At 44.9% G+C, this 27,991-nt stretch overlaps 1 long non-coding RNA gene across 1 annotated transcript; it reads left to right on the top strand.

Moving 5' to 3' along the window:
• Positions 1-597: 597 nt before the first annotated feature.
• LOC105490401 (uncharacterized) lies at positions 598-27,383 on the top strand. The gene is made up of 3 exons (XR_011618390.1): positions 598-650; positions 2,504-2,894; positions 27,306-27,383. It is a non-coding gene; the product is annotated as an uncharacterized lncRNA (long non-coding RNA).
• The last annotated feature ends 608 nt before the right edge of the window (positions 27,384-27,991 follow it).

The following is a 27,991-nucleotide window of genomic DNA, read 5'->3' as shown; positions in this document are numbered from 1 at the left end:
GCCCTCCCGCCTGGGCAACAAGAGCGAAACTCCGCCTCAAAAAATAATAAATAAATAAATAAATAAATAAATAAGCAAACAAACAATAAAATAAAACCTATTATAAAAAGGCTACTATAAAAGCACTTTTATAAACCTAAACTCTTCTCTGCAGCCTTCCAGGCCCTACCTCATCTGACTTGTGCCCACACCTCACACTTCCTCTCACCACCTCTCCTCCTGGCTCACTCTGACCACCACATGGGCTGTCAGCTGGCTCTGTCCTCAGAGATTCTGCTGTCTGCATCGCTCTCTCCTCCAGGGCACAGCTGCCTGACTCCTTCTCATCATCCACATCTCAGCCCAAATGTCACACCCATAGCGAGACCTTCTCCAACTCCCATCTGGAGCAGTTTCTCCTCCAGCCCTCTCTCTATAGTTTGGCTGTATCCCCACCCAAATCTCATCTTGAATTGTGTCATGGGAGGGACCTGGTGGGAAGTGATTGGATCATGGGGGCAGTTTCCTCCATCCTGTTCTCGTGATAATGAATGAGTTCTCACAAGATCTGATAGTTTTATAAGTGTCTGGCATTTCCCCTGCTTGCACTCACTCTGTCCTGCCACCCTGTGAAGAAGGTGCCTGCTTCTCCTTTGCCTTCCAGCATGACTGTAAGTCTCCTGAGGCCTCCCCAGGCAATGCAGAACTGTCAGTCAATTCAGCTTCTGTCCTTTAATTACCCAGGTTCAGGTATTTCTTCCTAACAGTGTGAGAATGGATTAATATACCTCTCTATCTCATTACCCTGTTTTGTTTTCTTCACAGCAATTATCTTTATCACTAGCTAGTCTATTTTGGTTTTTAATTTGTATTTTTTATTTTTTAAAAATAGAGATGGGTCTTACTGTGTTGTCCAGACTGGTCTTGAACTCCTGGGCTCAAGTGATCCACCTGCCTTGGCCTCCCAACGTGCTGGGATTATAGGCATGAGTCACCACGTCCAGCCTTTATAATAGGTTTTATAATAACTTTTTACAGTTATTATAAAAGTGATGGGAAGCATTGAAGGGACTGAATTCGAAGAATGACACAGTCGATGTATTTGCTTCAGTGATCACTGGGGCTGCTGTGTGGACATGAAATGGCCATGAAGGCAAGAGCAGGAGCAGGGATACAGGTCAGGAGGCTGTCCCAGGGCCCTAGTGAGAGATGTGGCTGCCTGGGCTTGGGGTCCGATGGTAGTGGAGAGATGGACTGGAGTTGATTTAGGTTATAGTTGGAAATTAGCCCCAACAAAACTTGCAATTCCAACTGATGTGGGGGCAGGGGAGGGCAGAGGCAGAGACATCAAGAATAACTCAAGATTTTGGCTTGAGCAAGCAGCTGACTAAAGCTGCCATTTACAGAATGAGGTAGGGGAGACTTAAGAAACAGTTTCGCAATCAAGAAGCCTGTTTTCAGGCACCCAAGTCTGAAGGCTATTAAACACTCAAGAAGAGATGTCAAGTAGACAGTAGGATAGACATCTGAAACTCAGGGGACAGGCCAAGACTGCAGATATAAATTTAGGCGTCAACTGCATGTAGATGACATTTAAAGCCAAGGGACTGAATGAGATCAAGGGACCGAAATCACTTAGAAGGGGGAAGATGTGGAGGAAAAGAGGACCAGGACACAGCTCTGGGGCATCCCAACATTTAGAGATTGAGTCTTGGAGGGGAAGCCAGGCAAGAGGACTCCAGCCAGCTGGTTCTTAAAATAACAATAATCACAAAAATGAATCAATCAGCTGTTGAGGAATTTTTGCATACGTTTTTCTGGTTAAATTATATGATCATATAATAAAAAATTGGTCGATTCAGATTTGACTTTCACAGCACAATCATAAACAGTGTAATTTTGGCAAAAATAGCTGAGGTCTTTGTTAATTTTCCCAGGTGTCTCTCTTACCTCTTTGATATTCAAATCATTCTCATTTGAAGTATCTTTTTGGTCCTTATCCTCATAGATTTTTCTCTCATCTAATGCTGCTATTCCCTCATATGTCAATGGCTTAGCAAATGATTAGGGCAGTTCCCCAAAATTGCTTTCCTAATTTTTAAAAAATCTTTCTTATTTTGCAAGACTGACAGTTTCACTTTGCCATCAATATTTATGTAATTTATGTTGCATTGTGCTGTTGTAACCTGACAACTATAGAGAAAATAATGAACAAAGACTGTGACACAATGGGCAGTGGTGGAAGCTTGGTTTTGAAAGGAATGCATGTGTAGTCAGTTTATGAGTGATTAATTTTGTATCATAATGATGTTAGCTGTCTATGGTGGAGATAACTAGCTGTCCACCAAATCCATTCTCCCCTTCTTTATGCAACAAAGTCAACAGCATTTCCCTACCTACCATTTGGCTAGGTGTGGCTTTGTGACAAAGTGAACAGCAGTGACATGCCACTTTCATGCCTGTCTGACAAAAATCACTCACATGTGCTCCTTTGTGTGTTTTCCTCTTCTTTGACTGGATGCAGATGACAGTGGGGCCCTGGAGAATGACAGATTTACAAGATGGAGACAACCTAGATCCCTGAGTGACTGCATGGAGGATAGCACCCCCACCAACTTGAGCACCCTGATTTCTTGTTACCTGTACTAGAAATAACATTTCATCATGTAGAATCATTAAACATCTGAGTCTATTTGCTACGGTGGCTCAGTCTGTCCTAAATGACACACTGCTCTACTTAACTTCAGGAACGGGATAATGAATACTCAATAATGAGGAGCCCCTTATAGATTTCAGCAAGATATTGATTACTTCATGTAGGCTACACTATTACTTTGTGTAGACAAGGCTGAGAAACAAGGATGTTGCTGACCCAGGTCAGAGAAGTAGTACTGACTGAACAACCAAACCTAAAGGTTAGTGAATCACTGTCCAACCATATACTTTCCTTTGGGCTTAATTATCAGTTCTGTCCTTTTCAACATTTGTAGTAGTGACTTGGATGAATATAAAGACTGCTCACTTCCCAAGCTTGCAAAATCCACCCTGGATTGGACAGTCATGATCCACAAATATCTTGGCATTTTATTTGCATTGTGTTGTTGTATCCTAACAACTTTGGAGAGAATAATGAATACAAACTTTGACCCAGTGGGCAAAAAGAGGAAAGGTGGTACACTAAACTGAATATGGTAAAAATCACTGAAGTTAACTGTAAGGTCCTTAACTTAGTTTGGAATAAACTAGAACAAGATAGAGAAGACATGGCTTAAAGCAGCACATTTTTTAAAAGTTAGACATCTTAGAATGCATTTCTACAAGCACTGTGCCTATAATAAAAAGGTGATAATCTCATGCTTTTCTGCCTGGGTGGGGGGACCTCCCTCTTGGCATTTTTGTTGTCAAATGCTACACAATACAGGAAATGTGCTCAGAGGAGAGTGCTCAGAACTGAGAAGCATCAGGAAGATGGATTTATGGTGTGTGTATGTGTGTTTTAATAGAGACAGGGTCTTACTCTGTTGCTCAGGCTGGAGTCCAGTGGTGTGACCACAGTTCACTGTAAACTCTAATTCTTGAACTCAAGTGATCCTCCTGACTCAACCTCCTGAGTAGGCAGGACTACAGGAATGCGCCACCAACTTTTTTTTTGTAGGGACAAGGGTCTTACTATGTTGCCTAGACTGGTCTTGAACTCTTGGCTTCAAATGATGCTCCTGTTTCAGCCTCCAAAAGCATTGGGCTTACAGGCGTGAGCCACTGTACCTGGACAATTTTTTTTAAAACATTCTATTGGATAAATCTGTTCAATTATTAATTGGGCTGCCTCAATAGCAGTGAATCCCTCATCTCTGGAAGTGTCTGAATAAATTTGCATATAAAATTACTGTTATTCAGTCATTTTAATCTACAAGAATGGCAATTTCATATGGTTCAACCTAATATTTGGTGGAAAGGGTAGAGGATGAGTCAAGCAATTGATATTTTAGGAGCAAGTGACAGAAGCTCATCTCAAACTGACTTCACCAAAGGAAAGGAGAGGTAATAGTGGAGTGGAAAGTGTATTGGCTCGTGTAACTGAAAAGCCCAAGTAAATTTAGCTTCAGGTATGGTTACATCCAGCATTCTCTCTCTGTCTCTGCCCTGTCCTCCTCTGTGTTGCCTCCCTTCCCAGACACACCTGCCCCTTGTGCTAAGCAGCTGGGCACTAGCAGCTCCAGGCTTATGTTAAAGCAGCTTAACAACCCCAGCTAAGAGTCTCTCCTCACCAGTAACTCCTGGGACTAACTCTTATTGCACTGATTTGGCTCATACACTCTTCCCTGAATCAATAACTAAGCCCTCAGTTATTGACTCAGGGGCAGGGAGTAAAGTTACTCATTGGCTTGGCCTCAATTACAAGTTGCCCTGGAGTCCAGAGGAGGGTGGGGTGAGAAAAGAGGGTGTTCAGCCACAGGGGCTGAAAGTAAAGAAAGGGTGACTTTCCAATGGAAAACTGAGGTGCTACAGGTTGGCCTGAAAATGAAATGGTGTGTTGGTTCTGAATCTATTTGAAAAATATGTAAGGAATAGAAAGATGAAGTGAACCAACCAAGTGAATCACCGGGGGAAAATGTGTTCTGAGCAGAGAGAGCAGCTGCTGCTCATGCGGGAATGAGCTAGGTAGGTTTGAGGAACAGAAACCAGGTCAGTGTTCCATTATCTGTTGCTGCAAAACAAAACATCAAAACGTAATGGCTAAAAGTAATAACTGTTTTATCTCTTCAATTCTGTAAGATGACTAGACTCAGCTAGAAAGTTCTGTTCCGTGTGATGCTAGCTGGCTGCCATCACGTGGAAAGTTGACTAGGCTGGAACATCCAAGATGGCTTAGTCACATGGCCGGCAGTCAATGCTGCTGGCTGGGGGCTCATCTGAGGTTATGGCCCAGGGCTCCTCAGTTCTCCTCCATGCGTCTTATCTGTGAGGCTTTTGGTTTCTTACAACATGGTAGCTGGATTCCAAGAGAGACAGCAGAAGCTGCTAATCTTAAAGCCTCAGCTCAGAAGTCCCAGAACATTAATTTAATCGCACACAATCATGGAGCCAGCATATTCAAAGGATGTGACATTAGCCTACAGGAAGGGAAGAAACTGGTGGCCACCATCTTGGCTTCCAGCCTTGGGGAGTAGGACTGGGCCATAGTGAAGGGCAGAGTGGTGTGCAATGGAATTGGAAAGGTAGGAAGGGGCTGGATCAGGGATGTGGCAACTATAATCCACAGGCCAAACCCAGCCCATTGGCTGTTTTTATAAACAAACTTTTGTTGGAACATAGCCACATTCATTTGTTTACCATATTGTCTATGGTAGAGTCTAATAGCAGAATCGAGCAGTTGCAACAGAGACCACATAGGTTCCCAAAACCTGAAATATGTTCTATCTGGTCCTTTACAGAAAAATCTACTGATGCCTGGGCTAAGTGCCTTGTAAGTATTGTTGAGGAATTTGAATTTTATTCTAAGTGTGGTGGGAAGCCACCAGAGGGTTTTAAAGCAGTGAGCCACAATATCCCACCTACATATTTAAAAAATTCTCTCTGGGAATGGATTATTGGAGGAAAAACATGAAAGCAGGGAAACCAGTTAGCAGACTATGACAGTAATCCAGATGAGAGATGATAGAGTCAAAAACACAAGTGTGTGAATTTTGCACATGTATTCAGGAGAAGCGGCCTGCAGGACTTATTAAGCCTTTGGCTATGGGGATGAGAAAAAGAGAGGAAGAAAGGATGACCTACATTTTTGGCTTGAGCAACTGGGTAAAGGGTGGTATTATTACCAAGCAGAGGAAGATCAGGGGAAGAGCTTATTGGGAGAAAAAGCACCAAGAGTTGTTTTTTTTTTCTGAAGACAGTCTCACTCTGTCATCCAGGCTGGAGTGCAGTGGTGGGATCTCGGCTCATTGCAGCCTCCGTCTCCTGGGTTCAAGCAATTCTCATGCCACGGCCTCCTGAGTAGCTGGAATTACAGGTATGCACCACCACACCCAGTTAATTTTTGTATTTTTAGTGGAGACCAGGTTTCACCATGTTGGCCAGACTGGTCTCAAACTCCTGGCCTCAAGTGATCCCCCAAACTCTGCCTGCCAAAGTGCTGCGATTACAGGTGTGAGCTACCACACGCGGTCAAGAGTTCTTTTTTGAACATACTAACTTTGAGGTTTTTGTCAGATATCCAAGACACCTGACAAAAACCTCAAAGTGAATATGTTCAAAAGAAGCTGAACACTTGAGACTGGAGATCAAGGCATAAGTTTGAGAATCATCAGTAAACAGATAGTATTTAAAGCCAGAGGCCTGGAAGGAATATTTCCAGAGAAAAAAATGGAGACAGCCTAGGGCCTGGGAAAATTAGAAGCCAACAGCAGCAGAAAGTCAGTAAAAGAGAAGAAGTAGGAGTGGAGAGGAGAAAACCAGGAGACTGTGGTTTCATGAAAGTCCTGGAAAAAACATTTCAAGCGGGAGGGAGTGGTCCACTGTGTCTAATGCTACTGGGTAGTGGAAGAACGGGTGGACAGAGAAGTGACCACAAAACTCTGTGACACGGGCCTTTCTGAAACCTTGACCACAGCGATTTCAGCGGACGGGACCACACCCTGATTGACACCATGAAATGTGGACAAATGGAGACAGCAAATATAGAAAGACCTATTTTGAGAAGTTTTGCTATCAAATGAACAGGTCAGAGTCACAGATGTTCACTGCAGGCTCATGAGCTTGAAAGTCTCTTTCACTACTAAAGAACATTGACTCCGTGGAGCACCTACTATGTGCCAGCACATTGCTTGTCCAGGATCCCAAGGAGGAATTTCTTTCTAATGGCTTATTGGGAAATTGGATGAAACACAACAAAAATACATATCTATAGCTTCAAAAAAAAAAAGGAGAAGAAAATTTCAGCCCTTGAGAGGCAAGTGAAGATTTTCAAACAGGTTTCTCCACGTTGTAAGGAGACCTGCAAACCCATAAAACCAGCAGTTTCATTTCTGCTGGGTATGAACTCAAGCTCTTCCTTCCACACTTTCTCAAGGAAGCTTGTTCACGCAAACTTCTGAAATTTGCTACCAAATATAAATGTGCAATCTGATGAATAAGCAGATTTTTATAATCAGAACAAAATGCATCTTGTAGAAGGATACAAAGTATTATTTGTGCTCGAATATTTTGTTATTTGTTTCTGGAAAACATTTAGTTTCTCATGACTAACTTCCAGGACAAAAGCACACACTCAACACACAGAGCAAGTACAGACTGTAAGAAAGACATGGACACAATTTTGTATCTAATTTCACTTCCTGGTAATCTTCAGGGAGATTCACGTGATCTGAATCTGAATCTCCACCTGATCATCTTCAGGTGGAGATTATCACACTTTGGGAGGCCGAGGCAGGCAGATCGATTGAGCCCAGGAGTTTGACACCAGCCTGGGCAACGTGGCAAAACCCTGTCTCTACAAAAAATACAAAAATTGTCTGGGCATGGTGGCACATACCTGTAGTTCCAGCTACTAAAGAGGCTGATGTGGGAGGATCATCTAATCCCGGGAGGTCAAGGCTGCAGGAAGCTGAGATCATGCCACTGCACTCCAGCCTGGGCAACAGAGTGAGACCCTGTCTCAAAAAATTAAAATAAAAAAAAAGAAATCACCTGACCCCAAAGTCTGAGCTCTGAACCATTTGCTATACTACTTTATAGAGGTGCAAGCTGACTCATTAGGTTGCCTGTCTTCCTGGATCTATAAAATACGTAATCAGCAAAGACATGGAATCAGCCTAAATGCCCATCAACAGTAGAGTGGATTTAAAAAATGTCCAGGTTCGGCAGCTCACACCTGTAATCCCAACAGTTTGGGAGGACGAGGCGGGTGGATCACCTGAAGTCAGGAGTTCAAGACCAGCCTGGCCAACATAGTGAAACCCTGTGTCTACTAAAAATACAAAAATTAGCCAGTCATGGTGGCAGAAACCTGTAATCCCAGCTACTCAGGAGGCTGAGGCATAAGAATCGCTTGAACTCGGGAGGCAGAGGTTGCAGTGAGCCAAGATCACACCATTGCACTCCAGCCTGGGTGACAGAGTGAGACTCTGTCTCCAAAAAAAAAAAAAAGAAAAGAAAATGTGGTACATATTCGCCATGGAATTCTATGCAGCCATGAAAAAGAATGAGATCATGTCCTTTGCAGCAACATGGATGGAGCTGGAGGCCATTATCCTAAGTGAACTAACACAGGGACAGAAAACCAAATATCACATGTTCTCACTTATATGTGGGAGCTAAACACTGAGTACCCATGAACACAAAAAAGGCAACAACAGACACCGGGGCCCACTTGAGGGTGGAAGTTGGGAGGAAGGTGAGAATTGAAAAACTACCTATCAGGTACTGTGTTTCCTACCTGATGAAATAATCTGTACACCACACCCCTGCGACAGGAAATTTACATATGTAACAAACCTGCACACACACCCCTGAATGTAAAATAAAAGGTTTTTTTAAAAAATTTTTTCAAGTTTTTCACGCGCTGGCTCAAGCCTGTAATCCCAGCACTTTGGGAGGCCGAGACGGGCAGATCACGAGGTCAGGAGATCGAGACCATCCTGACTAACACGGTGAAACCCCGTCTCTACTAAAAAAATACAAAAATCTAGCCGGGCGAGGTGGCGGGCGCCTGTAGTCCCAGCTACTCAGGAGGCTGAGGCAGGAGAATGGCCCGAACCCGGGAGGCGGAGCTTGCAGTGAGCTGAGATCCGGCCACTGCACTCCAGCCTGGGCGACAGAGCGAAACTCCGTCTCAAAAAAAAAAAAAAAAAAAAGAATAAAAGAAACAGAAGAATGACTACTGCATAGAGCAGCCAGTTGTTTTTTTTTTAAAGGCATATATGGAATCGTGACAGGAGCCATATTTCTGTCCTTGCCCATGAACTTGTTTAGAATCACAGCTGATATAACTTAGTTATTTGTCCCTGCACAAATCTCATGTTGAATTATAATACCCAATGCTGGAGATCGGGCCTATTGGGAGGTGTTTGGACCATAGGGCAGATGCTTCATGGCTTGGTGCTATCTTCATGATAGTGACTTCTCACAAGATCTAGTCATTTAAAAGTGCATGGCACCTCCCCCACACATACTTTCTCTCTCTTGCTCCTGCTTTCACCATGTGACATGCCTGCTCTCTCTTTGCCTTCCACCATGATTGGAAGCTCCATGAGACCTCCCCAGAAGCAGATGCCACTATGTTTCCTGTAGAACCTGCAGAACCATGAGCCAATTCAACCTCTTCTTTTTTTTTAATAAATTACCCTTCTCAGGTATTTCTTCATAGCAATGAAAGAATGGCCTAATACAGAAAATTGGTACTGAAGAGTGGGTCATTGCTCTACAGATACCTGAAAATGTGGAAGAGACTTTGGAACTGGCTAACAGGCAGAGGTTGGAAGAGTTTGAAGTGCTCAGAAGAAAACAGAAAAATGAGGGAAATTTTGGAATTCCTTAGAGACTGGTTAAATAGTTGTAACCAAAATGCCGATAGGGATATGGACAGTGGAGACCAGGCTGACAAGGTCTCAGATGGAAATGAGGAACTTATTGGGAACTGGAGCAAAGGTCACACATGTTATGCTTTAGCAATGAGCGTTGCTGCAGTCTGCTCATGTCCTAGGGATCTGTGGAAGTTTGAACTAAAGAGTGATGACCGAAGCTGGGCACCGTGGCTTATGCCTGTAATCCCATCACTTTGGGAGGCTGAGGCAGGCAAATCACAAAGTCAGGAGTTCAAGACCAGCCTGGCCAACATGGTGAAACCCCGTCTCTACTAAAAATACAAAAAATTAGTGGGGCATAGTGGCGGGCGCCAGTAATCTCAGCTACTTGGGAGGCTGAGGCAGGAGAATAGCTTGAACCTGGGATGTGGAGGTTGCAGTGAACCGAGATCACTCCACTGCACTCCAGACGGGGCAACAGAGCAAGACTCCGTCTCAAAAAAAAAGAAAAGAGTGATGACGTAGGGCATCTGGCAGAATAAATTTCTAAGCAGCAAAGAATTCAAGAAGTGGCTTGGCTGCTTCTAACAACCTATGCTCAGATGAGGGAGCAAATAAATGACCTAAAGTTGGAATTTATATTTAAACAGGAAATGGAGTATAAAAAATTGGAAAATTTGTAGCATGGCCATGTGGCAGAGAAAGAAAAAGCTTTTTTGGAAAAGGAATTCAAGCAGACTATGGAGCAACTGTTTGCTAGATAAATCTGCACAACTGAAAGGGAGCCAAGTGTTAATAGCCACAACAGTGGGGAAAAGGCCTCAAAGGTATTTCAGAGACCTTCTTGGTGACCCCTCTTATCACAGGCCCAGAGGCCTGAGAAGAATGGTGTCATGGGTCTAGGCCCCACTGCACAGCCTTGGGACACTGCTCCCACATCCAGGTGCTCCAGCTCCAGCTGCGGCTCAAAGTGGCCCACATATAGCTCAGGCCACTGCTCCGGACAATGCAAACTGTAAGCCTTGGTGGATTTCATGTGGTGTTAAGCCTGCAGGTGCACAGAGTGCAAGAGTGGTGGTTCCTTGGCAGCCTCTGCCTAGATTTCACAGAATGTATGGAAAAGGTTGGATGTCCAGGCTAAAGCCTGCTGCAGGGGCAGGGCCCTCACAGATAAACTCTGCTAGGGCAACGTGGAGATAAAATGTGGGGTTGGAGGCCCCAGAGTTCCAACCAGGACACTGCTTAGCGGAGCTGTGAGAAGAGGCCACCATCCTCCAGACCCCAAAATGGTAGATACACTGGCAGCTTGCACCCTGTACCTGGAAAAGCCACAGGTACTCAACTCCAGCCCATGAGAGCAATCTCAGAGATTGCACCCTGCAAAGCCACAGGGGCAGAGCTGCCCAAAGCCTGAGCAGCCCACTCCTCACACCAGTATGCCCTGGATGGTGAACATGGAGTCAAAGGAGATTATTTTGGAGCTTTAAGATTTAATGACTGCCCTGCTGGGTTTCCAACTTGTGTGAAACCTGTAGCCTCTTTCTTTTGGCCAATGTCTCCCTTTTGGAATAGGAAGGCTTACCCAATACCCCCACTGTATCTTGGGAGTAACTAACTTGTTTTTTATTTTACAGGCTCATAGGTGGGAGGGATTTGGTTTGTCTCAGATGAGACTTTGGACTTTTGAGTTAATGCTAGAATGAGTGAAGACTTTGGGGGACTGCTGGGAGGGCATGATTATATTTTGCAGTGTGAAAAGGATATGAGATTTGGGAGGAACCAAGGGCAGAATGATATAGTTTGGATATTTGTCCCCACTCAAATCTCATGTTGAATTGTAATCTCCAGTGCTGGAGGTGAGACCTGCTGGAGGGAAGTGTTTGGATCATGGGGGCAGATCCATAATGGCTTGGTGCTGTCTGTGTGATAGTGAGTGCTTGCGAGGTCTGGTCATTTAAAAGTGTATGGCACCCCTGCCTCCCCAACTCTCTCTCTCTCTCGCTCCTTCTTTCACCATGTGACACCTGCTACCCCTTTGCATTCCGCCATGATTGAAAGCTTCCTGAGGCTACCCCCAAAGCAGATGCCTCTATGCTCACTGTACAGCCTGAAGAACCATGAGCCAATTAAACCTCTTTTTTAAAAAATATAAATTACCCAGTCTCTGGTACTTCTCTTTTCTCTTTTCATTTCTTTTCTTTTTTCTTTCTTTTGATGGAGTCTCACTCTGTCACCCAAGCTAGAGTGCAATGGAGCAATCTCAGGTCACTGCAACCTCTACCTCCAGGTTCAAGCAATTGTCGAGCCTCAGCCTTCTGAGTAGCTGGGATTACAGGTGTGCACCACCATGCCTGGCTAATTTTTGTATTTTTAGTAGAGATGGAGTTTCATCATGTTAGCCAGGCTGGTCTCGAACTCCTGACCTCATGATCCACCCACCTCAGCCTTTCAAAGTGCTGAGATTACAAGCCTGAGCCACGTCACCCAGCAAGGTATTTCTTTATAGGAATGCAAGAATGGCCTAATACACCAGCTCTGCTCTTTATGAAGCTATACGACTCTAAATCACTTAATCTCAGTGAGCCACAGTTGCCTCATTTGTCAACTAGTGATAATAGATCTACTGGACATTTGTGTATCAAATTAGCAAATGTAGATAAAGGTCTGTGTTCATGCTCTGAGTATAATACATGGTAGTTATCATAAAGAATAATATCTATGAGTAGAGTACACCCAGCCTTTCTCAAAAAGATAAAGCTATGTTATCAACTATTAAGAAGGGTCTCAAAAAAAAAAAAAAAAAAAGAAGAAAAATAAGAAGGGTCTCATATCTCCTGAGTTATCCTACCTCATAGTCAGGATTGCCTGTCTATCCATTTTAAGAATAATCTTGGCTGGGTGCGGTGGCTCACACCTGTAATCCCAGCACTCTGGGAGGCCGAGGCAGGCAGATCACAAGGCCAGGAGTTCAAGACCAGCCTGGCCAATGTGGTGAAACCCCATCTCTACTAAAAATGCAAAAATTAGCTGAGTGTAGTGGCGGACACCTGTAGTCCCAGCTACTCGGGAGACTGAGGCAGGAGAATTGCTAGAACTCTGGAGGCGGAGGTTGCAGTGAGCCAAGATTGTGCCACTGCACTCCAGCCTGGGCAACAGAGTAAGACTCCGTCTCAAAAAAACAAAACAAAACAAAAGAATAATCTTGGCTGGGTGTAGCCATATATGTCTGTAATCCCAGCAATTTGGGAGGCTAAGGTAGGAGAAGCACTTGAGTTCAGGAGTTCAAGACCAGCCTGGGCAATATAGCAAGACCTCATCTCTTGCTAAAAATTAAAAAAAAAAAAATAGCCAGGCATGGTGGCACATACCTGTAGTCCCAGCTACTTGGGAGGCTGAGGTGGGAGGCTCACTTAAGCCTGGGAGATCGATGCTGAAGTGAGTTATGATCATGCCACTACACTCTAGCCTGGGTGACAGAACGAAATCTTGTTTCTAAAAAAAGAAAGAATAATCTTGCTGTCTGAGGAATCCTATAGTAGGCAGTGTAATTTTAAGCAAGTACCCTCGAGGGTCACAGACTTTAGTTATTTTGTTATTTATTTATTATTAAGAAAGGATCTTGCTCTGTCGCCCAGGCTGGACTGCAGTAGTGTGATCATAGCTCACTGCAGCTTTGAACTTATGGGATCAAGCAATCCTTCCACCTCACCCTCTTAAGTAGTTGGGATTACAAGCACACACCACCATGTCCAGCCATTTAAAAAAATTTTTATAGAGACAGGATTTCACTATGTCACCCAGGCTGATCTCAAACCCCTGGCTTCAAGCAATCCTTCTGCCTTGGCCTCTCAAAGTACTAGGATTACCAGATGTGAATCACCACACCCAGCTGAGAGTCACAGGCTTCAGAAGGTCATCTGTTGGCATAGTAAAGTGTCTCCCATAAATGGCACCACAAGGCCTTCCTGCTAAGCAACCCCAACCTCTCCTCTACCCAGTCCCAAACCTCGCAGCAGTCATCCAGACTCGCATTGGTTGCCCCATAAGTCCTTCCCAATGAGCCATTTCCGATTAGGAAGAACTTCTCTCATCTTCTCTATCTTTGAAGACACTGGGAACTGCTCTACTGTGGAAATAACTGCAGTCCCGATTTGAACCAGTTTGCAGCTTGGCTTTGAATGTTTTCAAAACCTCAGCTTAGACAAGAGGAAAAAATTCTGTCTCCAAGCCTTGCCCACCTCAACTTCCTTAAAGACTCTGACGAAGAGTGACAACAGGGCTAGGAAGGAACATCTCTTTGGTCTGACTTTAGCTGGTGAAATTCACTGTACATAGAAACGCAAGAGCTGGAAGAGGAGGAACTCCAGTGGAAAGGGTCTTTCCATTGGCCCTGACAGTGCACAAGCTGGCTTTGAGCATCCCATCTTCTTAATGTGAAGAAACAGCAGCAGAAGTTCTATCAGGTCATGGGGCTGTTTCCATTTTAAAATGTTTGGGGTTTTTTGCGTTGGGTAAAGAAGATAGCTTTAAATTCCTGTTCGTGAATAGCAGCAGATGCTGTTTGGAGTGTATTCCCCTTCCCCTCAGCCTGACTAGGGTTTCAGCTGCAGCCAGAGTGGCCATTCTCCATGCACACTGGCAGCTCCCACCTCAGGCAGCTGTGGAGTCCCTCAACTTTTCCACCTCGGGTTTTGTTGGAAGCTTCGGTAGTTCACTTAGTCCATACACAGAGAAGCCCTAAGTGCCCGGGCGTGTCAACACTTCCAATCATTGGAGGAACAAGAAACCAGTGGGGGAAGGCCCCAGCCTCTGGCCCTTCAGAGGCACAATTCTGAGGTGTATTCTCAACAGAAGGTCTCCAGTAACAGTGAGCCCTGGCTGCCCGCAACAGGAACCAGTGGAATCCTACATCCTTGCCTGGCCTATTTCTCCTCTTACTCTCCCTACTTCTGCACTCCTACTTCCTAGGGTCCCCTTTCAAAAAGCTATCTATACCCAAGACCCGGGTCTTCCTCTGAGATTTCGTCTTTGGGATAACCTAAGCTAAGATATGCATCAATGCACATGTTAGCAGGTGAGTTTTTAATTTATTTTTTCTTTTTTAACTTTTTTCCTCTTTTTTTTTTTCTTTTTTTAATCACGGGAGACTCACTGGAATCTTTGTTTCTGAATAAAAAAGGAAGTGTTTGGATTTTTTTTTTTTTAACATTCAGAAATAAAGTTGCTCCTGGAGAAGGGAAGCTGTCACTATGAAGAAGAGCTGTCCTCATGCGGAAGAAGTGGGAATTCAGTTCTGACTATTGGTAACAAAGTTAAGCCTTCAGGCTGACTGTTGTCTAGGCCGGGGCCTAGGCTGGAGAGGAGCGGGCTGGCTGATTGTGGTGTGGAGGTATTTCTTCTTCCCAGTCCTAGCACTGGGAGCTGGAAGTAGAATGTGTGATGGGAAAAGGTTGTGAGTTGAGACTGAGACAAACGTTCAAAACAAATCATAGAGACCTGGGAAACCTGAACCAAAGTTACAGAGTAAGAGAACAAAGCAGACAAGACAAGCTTATGAAGTGGGAGGTGGTCTGGATTAATTTCAGGAGCCAAGGGTGAAGGCCAAGGGAAGGCCTTCTCCCCCTCCTGACATTTGGGTGAGGGTCCTGCCATGGAACAATGCCCCTAATAATCCCAGCAGACCTAAAAACAACACTTCCCCCAACTGTGGATCTATTTGTATGACAGGGGGAAAACAAGGAAATGAAGAGGAGGAGATGGGGAGACAGGGAAACAAGCATTTGCGCCCAGTAGGAACACCTGCATTCCAAGGGCATAATTTTAACCCAGGGAAAGGAAGAGTAAAACAAAGGCTCACCGTTACCAAAGGGGATTTCCAAGAACAACCAACAATAACTGAAAAATCAAACAATCACCTGCCTTCCTTCCTGCTGATTTTTTTTTTTTTTTTTTTTTTTTTTTGACAAGGTTTTACTCTTGTCGCTCAGGCTGGAGTGCAATGGTGCGATCTCAGCTCACTGCAAACTCTGCCTCCCAGGATCAAGTGATTCTCCTGCCTCAGCCTCCCGAGTAGCTGGGATTACAGGCATGCACCACCACGCCCGGCTAATTTTGTATTTTTAATACAGACAGGATTTCTCCCTGTCGGTCAGGCTGGTCTCGAACTCCCGACCTCAGGTGATCTGCCCACCTCGGCCTCCCAAAGTGCTGGGATTACAGGCATGAGCCCCCGCGCCCAGCCTCCGCTGATTTTATGAGGCTGTTTTTCACTATTTTACTTAGATTTGTGGGTCTACAGAGGAGATGTAGTTATAGTGTTTCTGGGGAAGTAATATTTTTCCAGATCCTACAGCCAAAGACCAATTTTTATAATAAACTTTACTTTATGGAGGAGTTTTAGGTTCACAGCAAAATTGAGTGGAAAGCATAGAGCATTCCAAGTATAGAGGCTTAGGGTGTAGAGACACACCCCTGTCCCCAAACATGGACAGCCTCCACCCCATCAACATCCTGCAGCGCACTGTTGCCTTTGCTACAATCCATGCTCCTACGCTGACACATCACTATCACCCAAAGTCCATAGTACCTTAGGGGTCACTCCTGGTGCTGTATGTTCTATGGGTTTTCACAAATGACTCATGTTACATATCCACCATTATAGTGTCATACAGAATAGTTTCACCACTTTAAAAATCCTCTGTGCTCCCACAGAGCAATTTTAATTCCACAAGAAAGCTGGGTGGTCAGCTACAAGTACAATTGTCAAAATCTGATGGTAAATATTTTGTAGACTGTATCAGACTCTCCTGGAATTGATAGCAGATTGGATCCCACCAATATAGCTGTAGAATAAGAATCCTGACTGGGACTGGGTGTGGTAGCTCATGCCTGCAATTCCAACATTTTGGGAGGCTGAGGTGGGAGGATCGCTTGAGCCCAGGAGTTCAAGACTAGCCTGGGCAACATACAGAGACCCCATCTTTACAAAAAGTACAAAAATTAGCCACGTGTGGTGGTGTGTGTCTGTAGTCCCAGCTACTTGGGAGGCCAAGGCAAGAGGATCATGTGAGCCCAGGAGTTGGAGGTTTCAGGAAGCTATGATTACACACACCTGTACTTCAGCCTGGGTGACAGAGTAAGACCCTGTCTCAACATAAAAATAATTTTTAAGAAAGAATCCTAACTGTACTTCAAATGGTCACATTATCCAAAAGTGGACAACCTCTATCCCACTCCCAAGCAAACCAAATCAAAAAAGCCCACCAAAGACCCCAAGATTCTCCCAAACTGTAGGTCTTTATCTGTGACATTCTAATTTCTATCATCTAATACTAGTAGCTTTAGTTCAATAATTATAATAATCAGATCAGGCTGGCGTGCTGGCCCACGCCTGTAATCCCAGCACTTTGGGAGGCCAAGGAGGGCAAATCAACTGAGGTCAGGAGTTCAAGCCTGGCCAACATAGTGAAACCCCATATCTACAAAAATACAAAAATTAGCTGGGCATGATGGAGGTGACCGTAATCTCAGCTACTCAGGAGGCTGAGGTGGGAGAATCACTTGAACCCAGGAGGCGGAGGTTGTAGTGAGCCGAGATCGCGCCACTGCACTCCAGCCTGGCCAACAGAGTAAGACTCCATCTCAAAAAAATAATCATCATCATCATCAGGTCAATTACTGTAGACTATCACAGCTGTCCTTGTGCAAGAATGGGATGCAGTTTCCTGATAAAGGACATAACCTTTAATCTTAGTTAAAATCCTTTCTTCGTAATTCTGAGTCTCTAAATGCTTTTCTGCAATGTTAATTTCCAACACCTGCTTTATGAGCAGACCATAGCAATTTAACTCTCAAGACCTGAAAATGAAACTCACTGAGTACATTAAAAAAATTCTCAGGATCATGTGAAAAATTAATTTTTTTTTTGGGACACAGTTTCATGCTATCACTCTGTCATCCAGACTGGAGTGCAGTGACACAATCATGGCTCACTGCAGCCTCAGCCTCCCAGGCTCAGGTAATCCTCCTGCCACAGCCTTCCAAGTAGCTGAGACTACAGGCATGTCCCACCACACCAAGCTAATTTTTAAAAAAAATTTTATAGAGACGAAGTTTCGCCATGTTGCCCAGGCTGGTCTTGAACTCCTGAGCTCATGTGATCTGTCTGCCTCCCAAAGTGCTGTGATTACAGGCATGAGCCACCACGCCCAGCCATGAAAAATTAATTCTTAAAAAAGCTGAGGATCAGCGTTGAGTGTGCATTTACAGAACAGAATTCAACAGATACCTTTGTTTCTTTTTTTCTTTTTTTTTTTTTTGGGGGGGGGAGAGTCTCACTCTCTTACCCAGGCTGGAGTGCAGTGGCGCGATGTCAGCTCACTGTACCCTCCAAGTTCAAGTGATTCTCCTGCCTCAGCCTCTCGAGTAGCTGGGACTACAGGCACATGCCACCACGCTCGGCTAATTTTTGTGTTTTTTGGTACAGACAGGGTTTCACCACATTGGCCAGGCGGGTCTTAGAATTCCTGGCCTCAAGTGATCTTCAAGCCTCAGCCTCCCAAAGTGCTGAGATTACAGGCACATGCCACCACACCTGCCTAATTTTTGTATTTTTAGTAGAGATGGGGTTTCACCACATTGACCAGGCTGGTCTCAAACTCCTGACCTCAAGTGATCCACCTGCCTCAACCTCCCAAAGTGCTGAGATTACAGGCGCAAGCCACATACCCAGTCTACAATTTTTGGCTGGGCACAGTGGTCACCTGTAATACGAGCACTTCAGGAGGCTGAGCCAGAAGGATCACTTGATCCTGGGAGGTCAACACTGCAATGAGCCGTGATGCTGCAAACTGCACTTCAGCCTGGGCAACAGAGCAAGACCCTGTCTCTGAAAAATAAAAATAAATAAAAAATTTAGGCCGGGCGCGGTGGCTCAAGCCTGTAATCCCAGCACTTTGGGAGGCCGAGACGGGTGGATCACGAGGTCAGGAGATCGAGAGACGATCCCGGCTAACACGGTGAAACCCCATCTCTACTAAAAAATACAAAAAAATAGCCAGGCGAGGTGGCGGGCGCCTGTAGTCCCAGCTGCTCGGGAGGCTGAGGCAGGAGAATGGCATAAACCCGGGAGGCGGAGCTTGCAGTGAGCTGAGATCCGGCCACTGCACTCCAGCCTGGGTGACAGAGCAAGACTCCGTCTCAAAAAAAAAAAAAAAAAAATTTAGGGGCATGATGGCATGCACCTGTAGTACCAGTTACTTAGAAGGCTAAAGTGGGAAGACCCCTGGAGCCCAGGAGTTTGAGGTTATGGTAAGCTATGATCACACTACTGTACTCCAGCCTGGGTAATAGAGCAAGACCCCATCTTTGGAAAGAAAAAAGTATATCTGTGGCTCCTATTGTATTTCTGTTGTACAGTGCTGCTATTTGTCTATATAGTAAGTAGGGAGACAATTTGTTGGAAGAAACATCAGGGGGCCATTTTATTTTTTTGAGACTGAGTCTCACTCTGTCATCCAAGTTGGGGTGCAGTGGCGTGATCTCAGGTCACTGTAACCTCCATCTCCCAGGTTTAAGTGATGCTCCTGCCTCAGCCTCCTGAGTAGCTGGCATTACAGGTGCCCACCACCACACCCAGGTAATTTTTGTATTTTTAGTAGAGACGGGGTTTCACCATGTTGGCCTGGTCTCGAAATCCTGATCTCAAGTGATCTGCCTGCCTCAGCCTCCCAAAGTGCTGGGATTACAAGTGTCAATCACCACACACAGCCTCAGTCTCTCTTTTAAACAGATTTATTTTATAATGTATATATCATAAAATCCAGTTTGGTGAGTTTTACTAAATTTATTGTCATGCAACCATCACCACACTTCAGTTTAAGACAATTTCATTACCCTAAAATCTTTCCTTGTGCCATTTGTGTTCTATCCCTGTTCTCAGCAATCACTTGGTAACTCCTGATCTGCTTTCTGTATCTATAGTTTTGTCTTTTCTAGAAATTTCATATAAATTAGATCATACAATATGTGGTCTTTTGTGGCTTCTTTCACTTTAGCATATTGTTTTTGAGGTTCGTTCTTACGCACTGTGCTTTCTTGGCAGTCCCAATTTTTCAGCCTACTTTTAAAGGAAACAAAAATGAGTGGTAGAAAATTTTGGGAAATTCCTCAGTAACTTGATCTGAGCCTAGAAAAGTTGCCAAGGTTAATGAAAAACACACTGAAAGTTCCATGTCCCACTAGGATTGATTTTAAGGATACTGCTCATCTCTCTTTCCTCCTTGTTTTTAAAAGAACATTGACTGTATTGGCAAAAGTACTCATTTCCTCATTTTACCTTCCTGGTCTTGTCTATAAGCTTACATAATTTATACATGATGTACTCATAGTGTAGATACAAATGTGGCATTCTGTACTTCACTTTCTTTACCATAAAATGTTTTTTTAAAATAATGATCATAAACTTGCTGACCAGCATGCACGCTCTTACCTGGAAAACGGAACAGAGGTAACTGCTTGTTATGGAATTTAACACCAAGACAGTCATTCATTTATTAACAAAGTGCAAGCTCTTATGGCTCTACTTTATACTGAACTCTAACCAGATGAATCTAACATCCCACGGTACTAAGATTTTGCATTGCAAGTCATGCTATTTGTTTAAATAACAGGAAAAAAAAAAAGACACACTCTAAGAAGCCAATTTTCCTTGCTAATGAGCAGATACTAAACAATGAGTATCTTCTGACTACCTTCCTCAAACCATTGAAAAGTTTACCCATTAATAACATGTGATTTGAAGAGTGGGTGGCTGGAGTTTCTCATAAGCACACCCTTAAAGATTCAACCACACATAAATCGCTGAAGGAATCACCCGGTGAAAGTCAGATTGCGACTAATAGGGATGGGGAGGAAGGAGAAGTTGAAAGAACCAGGCTGGGGTCAAACCTCTTTCAGTTACATTTTTAATCAAATTAAGTCAAAACTAATGTTTCATGTCTCTTTTGCTTATTATTGACAGCTGTGTTTAGCTCAGCCATCCCCACTGAAGCGAACTGTGTCAGTGCGCTGTCAGCTGCGGCTTTGGAAGACAATTGCTGTCCCCACTGGCTTTTTCCCTCACGTGCCTGTGTCTCAATGCCTCAGGGCTCCTCTGCCACAGTGTGCTGAGCCCACACACAGGACTAGCCAGAATTGCTGGGAGGTAACATCCCAGGACAGCCTCAACAGATGAGGGCTAGGAGCTGCTGAGTCCATCCGCCAGCCTCCTTACCACTGCACAGTCTCTCAGAGGGGCCTTAGCAGGACTGTGGCCCAGTTGTCCTCTGAGGTATTCTGCTCACCAACGTGCCTGATGTGGCTTTTCTCTCTTCCCTATCTTACTTCCTTACTCTGCCTCCTGGAATTACTTCTTAAGTAGATGATTTGCCCAAAATCCTTTGCCTCAGGGTCCACTTTCGGGCAACCCTACTAAGACATCTACAAAATTTTATATAGGAATAGACTTTAAAGGGATCCTTTGACTTTTTTTTTTTTTTTTTTTTTAAACAGCATCTCGCTCTGTCACCCGGGCTGGAGTGCAGTGGCACAATCTTGGCTCACTGTAACCTCTGCCTCCCAGGTTCAAGCAATTCTCCTGCCCCAGCCTCCCAAGTAGCTGAGATTCCAGGCACCCACCACCACGCCCGACTAACTTTTGTATTTTTAGTACAGACAGGGTTTCACCATGTTGGCCAGGTTGGTCTCGAACTCCAGACCTCAGGTAATCCGCCCGCCTTGGCCTCCCAAAGTGCTGGGATTACAGGCGTGAGCCACTGTGCCCAGCCTCCTATTGCTACTTTTTAACAGAAATCTCTGCGTCTGACTTAGACCCAGAGAAAACAAACCACAATGATGAGAGTCATACACAAGGGGCTATGCTCTCCAGCAGGTTTGCCCGAGGTTGTCCGCCTCCCGCCTCATGCTATTAATATTCCGTAAACACGCCATGGCAGAGAGCAGGTCGTTGCTGAAGGTTTACATGCGGTAGCTGATTTCATTCTCACAACAACCCCGTGAGATGAGTGCTGTTAGTGTCCTCAGTTTTATAGAGGAGAAACCGAGTGGTTAAACTAATTTGACCAAGGTCACAGGGCTAGAAAGGTGGTGTTTAAGAACATCCCAATGCTTTCTAGCCCTTTCTAATCCAAGCGCTAGAACGTTGGAATCATGATTCCAGCCCAGGCAGCCTGGGTCCAGATTCCAGGACGCAGCCCTGAGTATGTGAGAGGTATTTGAGAGCTGTCTGCTTGATTTGGGGGTTACCATGTGTAGAGAAAGGAAAGAAGATGGTCTATGCAATAACTTCAAACGCTTGAAGGCTTTGAGCAATGAACCTCCTTGGTGGTTGGGTGAAGAATTCTATAATGAGTGGATTCTTTCCCAGAATAGTACTTTTTTTTGCTTGTTTGTTTGAGACAACTTCTTGGCTCTGTCACCCAGGCTGGAGTGCAGTGGTACAAATACAGTTCAGTGCAGCCTCGACCTCCCAGGCTCAAACAGTCCTCCCACCACAGACTCCTGAGTAGCTGGGATCACAGGCACGCACAACCACAACCAGCGAATTTTTTCATTATTATTATTTTTAGTAGAGACAAGGTCTTGCTGTGTTGCCCAGGCTAGTCTCAAACTCCTGGGCTCAGGAGTCCCCCTGCCTTGGCCCCTTAAAGTGTTGGGATTACAGGCAAGAACCACCATGCCCAGCCAGAATAGTATTTTTAAGTGTACAAAAGAAAACGCATAGGATTACAAAGGAAACCGATTATACTGAAATGCACTTATCAAAATGTTCCCCCAAATTGTGACACAGGAATACAGTCCTCCTTTGGTATACACAGGGCACTGGTTCCAGGACCCCTCAGAATACCTACATCTGAGCATACTCAAGCTCTGCAGTCAGACCTGCAGAACCTGTGTATACAAATCCCTCCATTTACAGGGGTTTGCATCTCGTGAACACTGTATTTTCCATCCACAATGGATTGTAAAAACTCCACGGGTAAGTAGACCTGTGCAATTCAGCGCTGTTATCCAAGGATCCAACTGTATATACATCCATTCTGTGGGAGCGATTACACATGAGAATGGGCTCCATAAAAGTGTCAATTCTCTGTCATTAGACACTGACAGGAATAGGCTGAGTTGACCAAATGGCTGGCTGGATGCTTTCAAGATAGATGTCAGAGACAACCTCCACCTTCATTAACTTTCTTTTTTTTTTTTTTTTTTTCTTTCGAGACGGAGTCTTGCTGTTGGGAAAAGCTGAGTGTTGGGAGAAGCTGAGGCAGGGCTTGCACGTCTGACATAATGTAAAAGAGTCTTGGAACATGTCCGGGGTCCAGGGTCTAAACCCCCTTGTGACCTCTGGAACACCAAGCTCTGTGCTAAAGGGTGGAAGGCTACCTTGGCACACCATAATCTAAGTCCAGGGCATAAAATACCTCGTGGATAGACTCCAGAGCTCGTGGCTCTGGAATGGGTCTAGACTTGCTGACTCCTTGCTCCTTGCTCTCCCAGGATCGATTGTATCTTGAGTTAAAAGAACCTGCTCTCCATCATCTCAAGCAGCAGAGCAGATGCTAAACCATCACAGCTGTAAATCATGTGCTTAATGCAATGCACGCTTTTGACCTCCACATTCTCACTGTGTCTTTGTTGGATTACCAATAGCGTGGGCCCCCAGAGCTCAGGGTCTTCGCAGCCTCCACAATTGTGATGGTCCCCTGGTCCCACTTCTCTGTCTCAAACTGTCTTTTCTCAATCCTTTGACTCCGCCAGACTTCGTCCCCCCCAGGACCTGGTGTTGGGTCTGATCACCCTAACACTTTCTTTGTCGCCCAGGCTGGAGTGCAGTGGTGCCATCTTGGCTCACTGCAACCTCTGCCTCCCAAGTTCAAGTGAATCTCTTGCCTCAGCCTCCCAAGTAGCTGGGATAACAGGCACCTGCCAAAACACATGGCTAATTTTTGCATTTCTAGTAGAGATGGGTTTTTGCCATATTGGCCAGGCTGATATTGAACTCCTGATCGTAAGTGATCCACCCACCTCAGCCTCCCAAAGTGCTGGGATTACAGGCGTGAGCCACTGCCCCCAGCCTCACCTTCATTAACTTTCTAAAACAGCTTTGTGTTTCTCACCAATTCTAAGTCTGTCTGTGCCTGCCAGTTATTGTCCCTGATAGGAAGTTTAGGGTGTCCAAGATGACATCGAAGGCCCACGTGACTTGAACCCAATAATTTACCTTACTGTTGTGCCGAACTCCTATCCACTCCAATGGGGATAGCCCCAGGCTCAAGAGACCGAAGAGACCTGGAGCCAGCAAATGAGACATGGGGCTTTCCCGGAGCCTTACATACAGGGAAGAGAGCCCAGTGTGGCGGGCTGGACAGGAGAACCATCAATCACTTATGGAAAGCACATGGCTAATGTATCATTTTCACTTAGCACCCGCCCTCAACAACTTCCACCTGGCAACCTTCACGTATTCCCAAAACAAAGGGCTTTGAGCCCTGCACGTCCCAGATCTATGGGAGGGGCCGGGGCTCAGATGTTCCTTAGAGACAAGGAATGAATCTCTGGGTTGGCCACCCCTGGATTCCTTGGCTCGGAACTCCAAACTGCATTTAGGTGCATCTGCTATACAGGGTCATTCTCAGGGTTTGCTGACGTTATTGCCATCAGGTGAGTTTACCATGCACTTACCTCTGAGCAGTGCCTCCCATGTTCCCTACATTCTGGTCACAGCGAAAGTCCTGCTTCCCTGCATGTACTATGCACTTTGCATTTCAGCGGCTCACTGCCCCTTCTGCCTGCAGTGAGTGAGGCCTTCATGACAGAGTCCTTCCCTCGGCTGAAATGGTTTTCAAAGTTCCCCAAGAGCCCCTATCCCAGACAGAATTAATCACTCCTCCTCTGAGCTCCCATAACTCTTCCCACATGCCTCTACTCTAGTATACACATTCTAGTATCATTATTGTGAACATATATTAGGGCCTACAACCTGAGCAATATTTTATTCATCTTAAATAGGATAGAGCAGAATACTTAGCCCAGGACTTGGCTGGGCGCAGTGGCTCACGCCTGTAATCCCAATACTGTGAGGCCAAGGCCGGCGGGCGAATCACTTGAACTCAGGAGTTTGAGACCAGCCTGGGCAACATGGTGAAACCGCATCTCTACCAAAAATACAAAAATTATCTGGGTGTGGTGGCATGTGTCTGTGGTCCCAGCTACTCAGGAGGCTGAGGTGGGAGGATCACTTGAGCCTGGGAAGCAGCGGTTGCAGTGAGCTGAGATTGCACCACTGCACTCCAGCCTAGACAACAGAGAAAGACTCTCAAAAAAAAAAAAAAAAAAAAAAAAAAAAACTAGCCCTTGATTGGCATGTGGGAGCGAGTAGTTCATTGGATGGAAGTATGAGATTAGCTGCATGGAGTGTCTCAATAGTTATCCCAGGTCTTTGGGAGTCTGGTAACAGTCTTCACCAAAATGCAAGACTTGTGTTATTTTAAAATGTCATGTATAACTGGCTGTCTCTTTCATAATACATTTATGTTATTGAAATAATGTTATTGTTATTGGCTTTGCCCAAATTTTGAAGTAAAATGGATATGCCTTAATAACCTATCTGCTTTTTTCTGTGGCTTCTTATGCCCTCTGGCCTGCCAATAATCCCGTGGGTACAGGTACCCAGGCTGAGATGCAGGGAACTAGAGGGTTCTTCATCCTGACCCTGGAACTAAGAGCATCATCTGGTTGGCTTTAACTAAAAGTCCCAGGAGAAACCTCCTGATTACTTGAGCCCAGGAGTTCAAGATCAGCCTGGGCAACCAAAAAAAAATTATTTTTTATAAAATTAAAAAAAAAAAAAAGAGATGGCATCTCACTATATTGACCAGGCTGGTCTCAAACTCCTGGCCTCAAGCAATCCACCCATCTCGGCCTCTCAAAGTGCTGGGATTACAGGCATGAGCCACCGCATCCAGCCCATAAAATAATTTTTCTAAAAAATTATCCAGGCATAATGGCACATGCCTATAGTCCCAGCTACTCAGAAGGCTGAGGCGGGAGGATGGCTTGAGTCCAGGAGGTTGAGGCTGTAGTATGCTGTGATCCCAACACTGCACTCCAGCCTGGGCGTCAGAGTGAGACCCTGTCTCAAACAAACAACAAATTAAAAAAAAAAAAAATCAACAAATGTAAAATTTGAAGGAAAAAAAGAACCCTCCTACCTCCCCCAGGCAGCTGGATGCTAAATACAAAGCCTCTGGCAGGGCTCTGCCTCCCAGTAAACAGTTCAGATGCACAAGGATTCCAACGCCTATCCATTTTTCTCCCCCTCAGACACACTTTATCATCACGGAAAGCCTATTCTCTAATCTTTCTCCAAATTCTTCTGGGGATGACTCATTCTGTGAAGTGAGCTTGTTGGGGGTTTTCCATCATGTCCCTTTGTGTTTATTATTTTCATAAGTTTTTCATTGTTGTTGAGACTTTATCTTCCCTGACATGTGCTTTTCTTCTTGTCCTTACAGGACAGACCTCTCTCTTCTTTGCCCAAAGAGGGGCTGAGCAAGTGTCCAAGCTCTTCCCTTCTGTTTGTTTTTGTCTTTTTCCTTTTTGTGGAGAACAGGGTCTCACTGCAACCTTCACTTCCCGGGGCTTAACTGATCCTCCCACCTCAGCCTCCCAAGTAGCTGGGACTACAGGCACGCGCCTCTATGCCCAGCCAATTTTTGTATTTTTTTGTAGAGACAGCGTTTTGCCATGTTGCCCAGGCTGGTCTCAAACTCCTGGGCTCAAGCAAACCTCCTGCCTCTGCCTCCCTAAGTGTTGGGATTACAGGCATGAGCCACTGCACCCCGCCTTCTCTTCTGTTTGAGTTTGATATACCTCTGTAAATTTAAATTATGGTGCTGGGCAAAGAGCATGGATTTTTGAGTCAAGCAGGCTGCCTTCAGTCCTAGCTCTGTTACTGACTAGATAATACTAGGCAAACAATGTAACCTCTCCCAGTCTTAATATACTCATCAATGAAAATCAGAACCATCATCACCACTTCCCAGGCTGCCATGAAAACTGAAGGAGGTAGGGTATGTAGAAGCATCTTAATTAGTATCTGACGGAGTAAATACTCAATCAATGTAAATTTTTGCTTCCTTTCTTCTAAGAGAAAAGAAGTAGAGTTCTGTGGTCTACAAACTAAGGGTGGCATTGGTGCCCACTAAACAGCCATTCATGAGGAAATCTGCAGATAGCCACTCCCCACTGGAGGGTATGATCTTGACTTTTGCCTCAGTATCTCCAGCTCCTACCCATCATGGGATGTGGCACAAAGTGGGAATTCAACAATTGTGTCTATTGGATGGATAAATGGATCCATGAGTGAGTGAAAACACTTGTCTAGACTAGTAAAGGATTTGAGATAAGTTATGTGAAGAGGATCAAATAGGTTGTAGCACGTGAAACTTACCTCCAAGAATCTATCTGATCCCCACGCCTCTGATACTGTATAATAACAAGTTGGTAATGAAAGTCTACAATACTGGGGGAGGGAGTCACGCACAAGAGCAGCATTGGCCTTGAGAAATTCAAACATCCTGTAATGCAAGAGCAGGTGGGCTGAGCAGATCACTTGCTTGTAGGAGTTAATTGTTAGGGCAATCAGGAGTTAGCAAGGAAGGCATGAGAGGGGTTGCCCTGTAATTACTATTGTTTCAGCACAAATGTTTTTTTCTGGTAAGTAATTGCTATGTATCTGGGTTGCAGCAATAGGTTCTGACTGTGGAGATGTCTTTGAGGAATGACTTCGATGATTAAGCACAGCCTGGCATCACCAGATGGTTTTCTGTGGTCCATTGTCTCTGGCCTCAGCAGAACCTCCCAGCCAGACCCCTGCTTCCACAGTTGCTCCATCACAGTCCAGTTCAGAAGCAATGAAAATTGACGTTGGATATCTGAACAAAAAGGGAACTTACCAGAAAGATATTAGAGGCTCAGCATTCTGGAAGCAGAAACTGGCATGATTAAGCCAAGGAGGTAAGGAAATGCAGGGCAGAGTGGGTGAACCACGGGGGATCTAAAGGCACGCCAGGAACATTTGCAGGAACAGGAAACCCACCCCTGTGTTTCCCAGGCACACTAGGTGGGCCCCTGCCTTTCTCTTCCGTTCCTTTCAGAGTTGAGAAAGGGCAACCTTGTCTGAAGCAGTGTATCCATGGATTAAGGAAGTAGCACCGTTTCCTCTGCCAGCTCTGCCTGCTGAAAGATGAGGAAGTGACAATAACATCTTCATCATCTACCTACAAAGGACATGATCAAGTCTAGGCCTTGCCTGGAATACTAGGGGATAAGACTAGGTTAGATTTGACTTGGCAGTAAAGCAGGTGTCACAAACTCACATGCCATGGGGACCAGCGAGTCAGGGAATAGGTGCAGCCAGCTGGGTGAGAGAT

Source organism: Macaca nemestrina, chromosome 2 (genome assembly GCF_043159975.1).
Source record: "Macaca nemestrina isolate mMacNem1 chromosome 2, mMacNem.hap1, whole genome shotgun sequence".
NCBI lineage: Eukaryota > Metazoa > Chordata > Mammalia > Primates > Cercopithecidae > Macaca > Macaca nemestrina.
Note: the sequence above shows the minus strand (reverse complement) of the source record. Positions and strands in the feature narration are given on the sequence as shown.